This window comes from Lagenorhynchus albirostris, chromosome 1 (assembly GCF_949774975.1).
Source record: "Lagenorhynchus albirostris chromosome 1, mLagAlb1.1, whole genome shotgun sequence".
NCBI lineage: Eukaryota > Metazoa > Chordata > Mammalia > Artiodactyla > Delphinidae > Lagenorhynchus > Lagenorhynchus albirostris.
In genome coordinates, this window is record NC_083095.1 from 187,862,981 (window position 1) to 187,873,102 (window position 10,122).

Here is a 10,122-nt window from a genome sequence, read left to right on the forward strand (position 1 = left end):
CTGAAAAGCATTGATTTTTAGAATTTTGATTTACTTAATATGTGGAATATTCTGGATTTGCCCAACAAAGGAGCAGCAGTGGATGTGTCTCCACAGAATCTGAAGGATAGGCATGTTATAGATCATTTTCTGACATGCTACACTGGGGATGAACTATTGCCTTCTTGATTCATTGCTTTGAGATGTAAGCAATGAATCGAAATGTGCATCAAGATTTTTTAAATGGTTCGATTTTAACTTCCTGGAGAAGAGAATTACATGCAATTTAACAAGTGCCCCCAGCAGTCCTTGTGGTCACACTGGTTTGGAAAATGCTGACAACATTTTGCAGCCTTCTTGTGGCCTACGTTTCCTTATACACTCGGCCTGAGTTTTCACAAACGTTCTGGGGTCGCAGTCACCTTTGAAAAGGTGAAGAAAGCTGTGGACCTTCTCCCCAGAAAAATTCTCCCACCTAGAGTGTTACATATAATTTCAGGTGTTTCAGAGATATTTACTTATTTATTTATTTATATTTATTTATTTGATGTGGACTTTTTTTTTAAAGTCTTTTTTGAATCTGTTACAATATTGCTTCTGTTTTATGTTTTGGTTTTTTGGCCGCGAGGCATGTGGGATTTTAGCTCCCTGAACAGGGATCGAACCTGCACCCCCTGCATTGGAAGGCAAGTCTTAACCGCTGGACCTCCAGGGAAGTCCTTCATAGATATTTATAGTCCATCTATAGAGGCTATTTTATGAACCCCTGTCCTATAGAATAAGTTTAAAACTCCTCAGTCTAGATATCGAGGCTTCCCCTAACCTCGGCCCACCCCACTGATGGACCCTTTTGCCCCATTATGTCCATCATAACTCAGGAGGTATGAAGATGAAAAGATTTTATAGATTATGTTCTTGACCATAATGGAAAAATTGAAATCAAAGAACCCGTATGGTTTCTGTACAGCCTGTGTGAGTTCTTCATACTACAGAATACAGTCTATTGAGGAAATGATGTAGGCAGGATTTCATATTTTGCATCATTGACATCTTCCAGGAAAAAAAAATGGTAAAGGAGATTGCGTTGACCTGTTAAGCCACTTTTTTCTAGACTCAAAGACAAGCCTTTTATTTCGAGCATAATTTTAGGGCCATGGCGTACCACAGGGAAATGTGTTCTGGCAGCACTGTGGTGAAGCATGAGGGTTCACGTCAGGCTTCTTCAGTCTTTTTCCAAAACTTCCTTTGGCATCACCAGGCCTGGATTCTACCAGCAGAGCTGTCAAGTCACTCAAAGTTTTCTTTTTATTATTGAGACTAATAGGTTTGTTACTAGTCTGAATCAACTTAGCAGTTTGCTACTGACTGTAATATAAGTTCAAAGTATTATTATCAATACAGAGGAAGGTCTATAGACTAATTCCAATATCTTAGGTCAGATCCCAAATAGATATTAAAAATAGAAATCATATCTGGGCCATTACCTCTGTGATGGTGATTTAACCACTACATTGTGTTCACTTCTATATTTATTATAATGATTAGCTAGCTGTTTATGTAAAATTGGTTTATCCAAGCTTAAGTAATATAGGGAAAAAAAACCCATAACTCATACTGAGTGGCAAGACAAAGTTTTTAAAAACACATGCAGAGTTTTAAAATGTAAACTTAGTTCTTTGTATATATGAGATTTTCATTTATTTATTTCCCATGGTCTCGTTTTTTTTTTTTTTAATGTATTTATTTATTTATGGCCGTGTTGGGTCTTCGTTTCTGTGCAAGGGCTTTCTCTAGTTGTGGCAAGCGGGGGTCACTCTTCATCGCGGTGCGCAGGCCTCTCACTATCGCGGCCTCTGTTGTTGCGGAGCACAGGCTCCAGACGCGCAGGCTCAGTAATTGCGGCTCACGGGCCCAGTTGCTCCGCGGCACGTGGGATCTTCCCAGACCAGGGCTCGAACCCGTGTCCCCTGCATCGGCAGGCAGACTCCCAACCACTGCGCCACCAGGGAAGCCCCCTTGATCTCGTTTTAACAATAGTGTAAAGTTGAAGATGGAATTCAGCAGATGTTTGAGCACCAGGGGGATCTAACAACTACTAAGTGGACAGAAAAAAAGTTGGCATAGCAGGCCTGACTGCCATTTTTTTGAAAGTCCTGTTTCCAAGGTTGGCCCTTGGCTGGCATTTGGGAACTTGGATTTGAGGAGGGTTCCCACCATTCTCACAACTGACAAGAGTGGCTCACTGGGCCTAAGCTATTTGCACAAATGATGTGGTTTATGCTGAACACCTGCTTTCCTCTGGGAGTCTGGAATCTGGGGACATGTCAGGTAGAGAGTACCTACATGATCAGCCCCAGTAAAAACCCCAGGCACTGAGTCTAGAGAGCCTTCCTAGTTGGCAACATTACACATGTGTTTTCACAGCTTGTTTCTGGGGGAATTAAACTCATTCTGTGTGACTCTGGACCAAGGACTCTTAGAAGCTTGTACCTGGTTTCCCTGGACATCCCCCTACGTGCCTTTTCCCCTTGCTGGTTTTGCTTCAAGTCCTTTCAGTGCAATAAATTACAGCCATGGGTACAGTATGCTGAGCTCCGAGAGGCCTCCTAGTGAATCATCAAAACCGCGGGTGGCATTGGGATCCCTACAACACAACAAGATCCCGTCACTGCCTTAAAGGAGGTCACGAATGTGTAAGGAAAGAAAACGTACTTTAAAACTACAGCACGAGGTAGAATTTGGTAAGGCATTCAGTACTATAAGAAGAGATAAGGGCTAATATTGCAACTCGGGAGTTAGATACAGGCTTTAGTCATTTCAGTGTTTTGGAGCAAAAGTTTTTCTTCAATTTTACTGTGGTAATAATCGGTACACAAAAAACCCCACGTAATTAACGTGCACCCTCTTGTGAGTTTGGACGTATGTATATATACTCGTGTTACCATCACCACAATCAAGGTGATAACCATATCCATCATCTCCAAATTGTCCTTGTGTCCCTTGGTTTTGTTTTGTGGTGAGAACACTTAATGTGAGGTTTACCCTCTTAAACTTTCAGGTGCATAATACTTTAGTATAACTACTGGCACAATGTTCTAGAGCCCGTCGCTGGAACTCTCCCATCTCATATAACTAGCTTTATGCCCATTGAACAACAGCTTCCCATTGCTCCATCTCCTGGTGCCACCATTATATTGTCTACTTCTATGTGTCTGGCTATATTAGATGCCTCATATAAAAGGAATCACGCAACATTTGTCCTTCTGTGACTGACTTATTTCACTTATCATGTCTTCAGTGTTGTTGCAAAGAGTAGGGTTTCCTTCATTTTTTGAAGGCAGAATAGTATTCCGTTGTATGTATATACCACAATTTCCATATCCATTCGTGCTAGTGGACACTTGGGTTATTTTCATTTCTTGGCTGTTATGAATAAGGCTGCAATGAATGCAGGAGTGAAGATACCTCTTCAAGATCCTGATTTCAGTTCCATCCCAGAAGTGGGATTGCTGGATCATCTGGTAGATGTATTTTTAATATTTTGAGGATGCTCCATACTATTTTCCATAGCAGCTGTACCGTTTTACATTCCCACCAACAGTGTACAACAAAGATTCCAATTTTTCCATATCTCTCCTCGCCAACCCTTATTTTATTTTATTTTATCTTTTGGATAATAGCTATCTCAACAGGTGTTGTCTTGTTCTAGATTTGAGAGGAAAAATTTTGCTTTTTCACACTGAGTATGATGTTAGCTGTGGACTTTTCGTATATGGCCTCTATTGTGTTGAAGTAAGTTCTTCTATACTTGATATAATTTTTAGAGTGCCATGAAAAAGTGTTGAATATTGTCAAATACTTTTTTCTGCACGTATTGAAATAATCACATTACTTTTTGGTCCTTCATTCTGTTAATGTGATGTTGTCACATCGATTTGCATATGTTGAACTATCCTTACATCCTAGGGTAAATCCCACTTGGTCATGGTTTATGATCCTTTTAATGTGTTGTTGAATTAAGTTTGCTAATGTTTTGTTGAGGATTTTTTATATCCATGTTCATCAGGAATATTAGCCTGTAGTTTTTTGTTTTTTTCTTGTGGTGTTTTTGTCTGGCTCTCCTATTAAGATGATGCTGGCCTAGTAAAAGGAGTTTGGATGTGTTCTCTCTTCTATTTTTAGAAGAGTTTGAGAAGGATTGGTATTAATTCTTCTTAAATTTCAATGATAGAATTTACCTATGAAGCCCTCTGGTACTGGGCTTTTTTTTGGTTGTTGGGAGATTCTTGATTATTGATCCAATCTCATTATTTGTTATTGATCTGTTCAGTCTTTCTGTTTCTTCTTGACACGGTCATGGTAGTTTTTAACGTTTCTTCTAAGTTATCCAATTTGTTGATATATCATTGTTCATAATAGTCCCTTATTTTTTTTTTAAATTTCTGCGGCATCAGTTGTAATGCCTCCTCTTTTATTTCTGATTTTGAATTTTCTCTCCATTTTTTTCAGTTAGTTCAGCTAATGGTTTGTTGATACGTTTATCTTTTCAAAAAATAAACTAGTTTTATCTGTTTTTTGTATTGTTTTCTATTCTTTATTTCATTTCATCAGTTTCCGCTCTAGTCCTTATTATCTCCTTCTTTATGCTAATTTTGAGCTTAGTTTGTTCTTCTTCTGTTTACTTGAGGTGTAAAGTTAGGTTGCATGAGATCTTTCTTAATGTAGGTGTTTATCACTAAAAGCTTCCTTCTCAGTGCTGCTTTTGCTGTATCCCCTAAACTTTGGTATATTTTGTTCTTTTTTTTCATTTGTGTCAAGATATTTTTAAATTTCCCTTTTGACTTCTTCTTTGACCCAGTGGTTGTTCAAGAGTGTGTTGCTTAATTTCCATGTATTTGTGTGTTTTCCTGATTTCCTTTTGTTACTGATTTCTAGTTTTATTTCATGGAAGAATGCAATAAAATAAAGTAAAAACGATTTGTCTTCTTAAATTTGCAGTGACTTGTTTCGTGACTTAGCATGTGATCTATCCCAGAAAGTGTTCCATGTATGCTTGAAAAGAGTATATATTCCACTGCTCTTGGTTTGGAATATTGTGTATAGGCTGTTAAGTCAAATTGGTTTATTGTGTTGTGCAAGTCGGCTGTTTAATTATTCATCTGCCATCTGAAAGGTACATCCATTGTTGAAAATGCAGTATCATAGTCTCCAACTCTTATGGTTTTGCTGTCATGATACGTCTTGATGTATTTCTTTGTGAACTGATGATTTTCCATAGTGGTATGCTTTGATTTCCCTCTTCTTTATCTTTCTTGTATCTACTGTTAGATTTTGCTTTGTGGTTACCATGAGGTAAAACATCTTAAAAATATAAAAGTCTATTTTAAGCTGATAAGTTTGATCACTTATAGAAATTCTACCCTTTTACTTCCCCCCACTTTATGTTTTTGATGTCACTGTTTATCTCTTTTAATATTGTGTATACATTAACAAATTATTGTGTCTACAGTTTTTTTGTGGTTTTTTTTGGCCATGCCATGCAGCTTGAGGGATCTTAGTTCCTGACGAGGGATCAAACCCGGGCCATGGCAGTGAAAGCGCAGCATCCTAACCACTGGACTGCCAGGGAATTCTCTGTCTTTTTAATACTTTTGTACTTTAACCTTTATACTAGCATAAATGATTAACACACTACCATATTACAGTATTAGAGTATTTCAAATTTGACTATATACTTTACCAGTGTTTTATCTTTTCATGTTTTCAAGTTACTGATTAGCATCCTTTCCTTGATGAAAAAAAACTTGGAAGAACTACTTTTAGTATTTCTTATAGGGCAGATCTAATGGTGATGGAATCATTCAGATTTTGTTTTTTGAGAAAGTCTGGATCTTTCCTTCATTTCTGAAAGACAGCCTTGTTGGGTAAAGTGTTCTTGTTTGGCAGGGTTTTTGTGTTTGTGTGTTTGTTTCCCCAACACAGTGAATATATCATCTGACCCTCTCTTGGCTGGCAAGGTTTCTGCTGAGAAATCTGCTGATGGACTTATGTGGGCCCTTATATGTGACGAATTTATTTATCCTTTTTCTTTAATTGTCTCTTTGATCTTAGGCTGTTTTATTATAATGTATCTTGGAGAAAATCTTTTTGAATTGAAATTTCAGGACGACCTGTTAGCCTCATGAACTTGGGTGTCCAAGTCTCCCTCCAGATTGAGAACTTCTCAGCCATTATTCCTTTCAATGAGCTTTCTGTCATTTCTCCCTCTTTTCTTCTGTGACTCCAACAATGTAGATCGTTTCTCTCAATGGTGTCCCACAGTTCTTGGAGGATTTGTTGACTCTTTTTCATTTTTTTTTCTTGGGCTGCTCTGACTGAAGGATTTCATATGACCTATATCCTAGTTTACTAACTTTTTCTATTGTGTGATCAAGTCTGCTATCAAGGCTCTCTGTTGAGTTATTCACTTCATTTTATTCTTCAACTCTAGGATTTTTTTTAATAGTTTCTGTTTCTTTGTTGAACTTCTTATATTGTTCATGCATTGTTTTCCTAGTGTCCTTTAGTTGTCCCTGCTTTAAGAGGGTTATTTTGAATTCTTTGTGAGACAGTTCATAGATCTCCCTTTCTTTAGGATCAGTCACTGGAGCTAATCATGTTACCTTGATTATTAGTGATCCTGTGGCTTTGTGTTGGTTTCTGTGCATTTGAGGAAGTAGGCACCTCTTCCGGTCTTTACAGATTGGCTTCAGCAGGGAACGCCCTTTACTAGTGAGACATTCCAGGTGAACCATCTGGTGTTGTCTGTGGTTGGCCTTGCTGATGGAGGCCCTGGGCTGGCAGCTCTGGTGCCTGGATCAGCAGATGGGCAGGCTTGGTGCCTGAGTCCTTGTGGTCAAGCCTGGATCCTGGCTCCACAGAGCCAGCTAAACCTGGGGTGTGAACCTGGGGTGAGCCCAGTGTCTGGGTCTGCAAGTGTTGGCTTGCTGCTAGGCTGGGCACCTGGCTTCATGGAGCTAACATGGTGCTGGGGTGGGTTGGGAGCCTGGGTCTGTGATAGCAGACCTGGCACTGGGCCTGGCCGGGAGCCTGGGTTCATGGGGGCCAGTCTGGTGCCAGTGCTGGGATGGGCTGGAATCCTGGGTTTACAGCAGCCCACCGGAAGCCTGACACCACAGGAGCCACCTGGGGCTGTGGAAGCTGGCAGTGCTGGGTTCTGCAGTGAAGCTGGGTGCTCACTTCATTCTCCTGCCACGGGAAGGATGTCTGTTTCCCCAATGGGCTGCCCAAGTTTAGGTAACTTCACATAATGTGATTATCTTTCCTGCCATCTTCAATGCTCTTTTCTTATTTCTGTGCTCCATCCAGGTGCTGTAATCCCTCACCTGGAGCTCTTAGCTCCTCTGAAGGTATTTTTACAGGTGGATAGTTGTTCCAGCGGAAGTTTCTGGGAGAGGATGGGCACTGGAAATTCTAATACTGCCGTCTTGCTGATGTTACTCCATCCCATTTTGTTCCTGTGTTCTCCTGATTTTGCTTAGTTGTTTATCTGTGTTCTTTGTAGTCCATGGGGTTTTTTAAGATGATTAGTTTGAATTCTTTGTCCGTCTGTGGAACTCCATTTCTTTAGGGTCAGTAACTAGAAGTAAATGTTTCCTTTGGTGGTGTTATGTTTCCCTGATTCTTGGTGATGTTTGTATCCTTTGTTGGTGTCTGTGAATTTCAAGACCGTCTCAACAGGCTGGCTCCAGAAGGGAAAGGACTTCATCAGTGTGACTCAGCCTGGCCTGGGATCCTGGGATTCTGTATTTTGGTGGCATCCACAGGCAGGGGGGGTTCACTTCCAGGGTCCTTGGGGTCTGTAGTTCAACAGTGCTTGTGGGGTTTGTGATGGGCAGGACTAGCTGGTGGGGTCTCTAGTTGATTGGGGCCGGCTGGTGGAGCTCTGTGGTCAGGTGGGGTCGTTTGTGTGGCTGTGGTGCCGTCTCTGAGATCTGTGTGTACTAGCCGCTGAAAACCCCTACTTGTTTTTAACTTCTTAACCGTCTCCAGGTGGTCTAGCTGTGCCAATTTCTTCAGTTTTCTGCATGAGGTGAGACAGAAGTGGGCCTCCTGAGGAGTGCCCTGAAATGCTGGGAAAGTTGGATATGCACCTTGGTCTCTCTTTTCTCCACTAGAGAAATCATGGGCCAAAGGGGATCCTTCTTGGTGTTGATGTGCCGGCTTGGGGGGCGTTGGGGGACAATGCAGACAAAGTGAAACTGTTCTTCTTATCCTTTTAAATGTGATTTTTCTTAGTTTTCATGCTCTACTGGGGTGCTGTAGCCTCTTCCCTGGGTTCTGGAATTCTCACAAAGGCATTCTTGTCCACGGATAGTTGCTAAACTGGTGTTTCTGTTGGGAGACTAGGGCTGGGGACTTCCCATTCCACCATCTTGCAGATGTCACACCTTGGAGCAAACTTAAAAGTCTATTCTATTAAGACCTTTGAAGGAATCTTCTATTTCTCTAGCTAGACTAGTTTCTTGAGCTCGAGAATGTGCCTGCTTTTATTCAGGAAACTTTATCTGAACCTCTGGGTTGACCACGTCCCCTTCCTCTCTGCACTGAAGATGACTCGGACACGCATCTCTCATTGCACTCGTACTGCAATGATTCGTGGCTCTGTCCGTCTCTTCAACCAGATCGTAAGCCTGTAAGGACAGAGAGCATCATGTCTTGGTCATCTTTGTATCCTTGCATTAGCATAGTAGCTAGCATAGAGAGTCCACTCAGTTCATTTGTGAATTCATTATGTCACTCATTCAATGAATAATTATTGAGATCTTACTATGTGCTAAGCACTAGTCTAGTATGAGTATATAACAGAGAGCAAAATTGGTAAAAATTCCTGCCCTAAAGAAACTTACCTTCTAGTTGGGGGAACAGACAATTAACGTAATAAATAAGTCAAATAAACATTATGCTATTAATAAGTAAAAAGAAAAAGTGGGGAGAAGGATAAGAAATTGAAGAGGGAGAATACTGGAGTTTTGGATAAGCAGTCTCACTGAGAAAGTGTCATTTAAGTAAAGACCTAAAGAAAATGAGGTAGTTGGCTCTTTGGATATCTGCAGGAGACGGCAGCAAGGAGGAGGGCTGGGTGAAGCCTTGACGCCTGGCGTGTTTGAAGAATATTGAGAGAGAGTAATAGGAAATGAAGTCAGAGAGAAATGTACTGAGTGGTAGGGCCTTGAAAATTCTGGTAAAGCCTTGGGCTTTTACTCTAAATGAGATGAGAAGCCAATGGGGGGCTTTTGACAGAGAAGAGATCAGCTGACTTACTTCATTTAATGTTTATCAAACTAAATAGTCCAAGAAGACATATTAATTATGTACATTTATAGTCTAAATGGTAATTTAGGTCAGAAGATTCCAAACCCACAATATCTTTAAAACTATCCTCTTAAAACAAACCAAAACAAACCTGCACCATGCAATGGATTTAGGGAACGTTGCATTTAGGCCAACCACTTAGAGATTATGTTCTAGCTAGATTAACCAAAATAACTGGATAATTGTCACTTCTGCATACTTTCTGAAGATATGGGTATATCTACTCACATTGTTCTCAAGTTATTTTATCTTAAGTAAGGAACAGTTGGAGTGCTGCAAACCTACCATCATATCCTTAACCATGAAGATTTGGGAAATTTAGTTTAAATCATTCTTGTGAACTTTGGGATGAATATGTGGTAGTTAATTAGGGCTGCATCTACACTCAAATGGATTTTATTTCTTTGCTTAAATTTGTCACTTTGGAATACTCAAAGGTCAACTAGATTATTGTAGTCCCTTAAAAAATAAAAGCTGAGAATTACTGTAAAGAATGAAGTGACTTCCTGCCCGTCTTTAATATTCTGATTCTTAGGTCCCATTTATATACCACTACACACAATTTGTGTTTATATAGCAGGAGTGGGAAGTTTTAGTTCTTCCTTTCTTTCCTGCTTTCTTGAGATCTGGACAATTATGATAGAAAAAATTTTACAAGAGAGCACCATTACTTTTAAAAAGTAAGGACATTCTAGGGCTTCCCTGGTGGTGCAGTGTTTAAGAATCCGCCTGCCAATGCAGGGGACATGGGTTCAAGCCCTGGTCCGG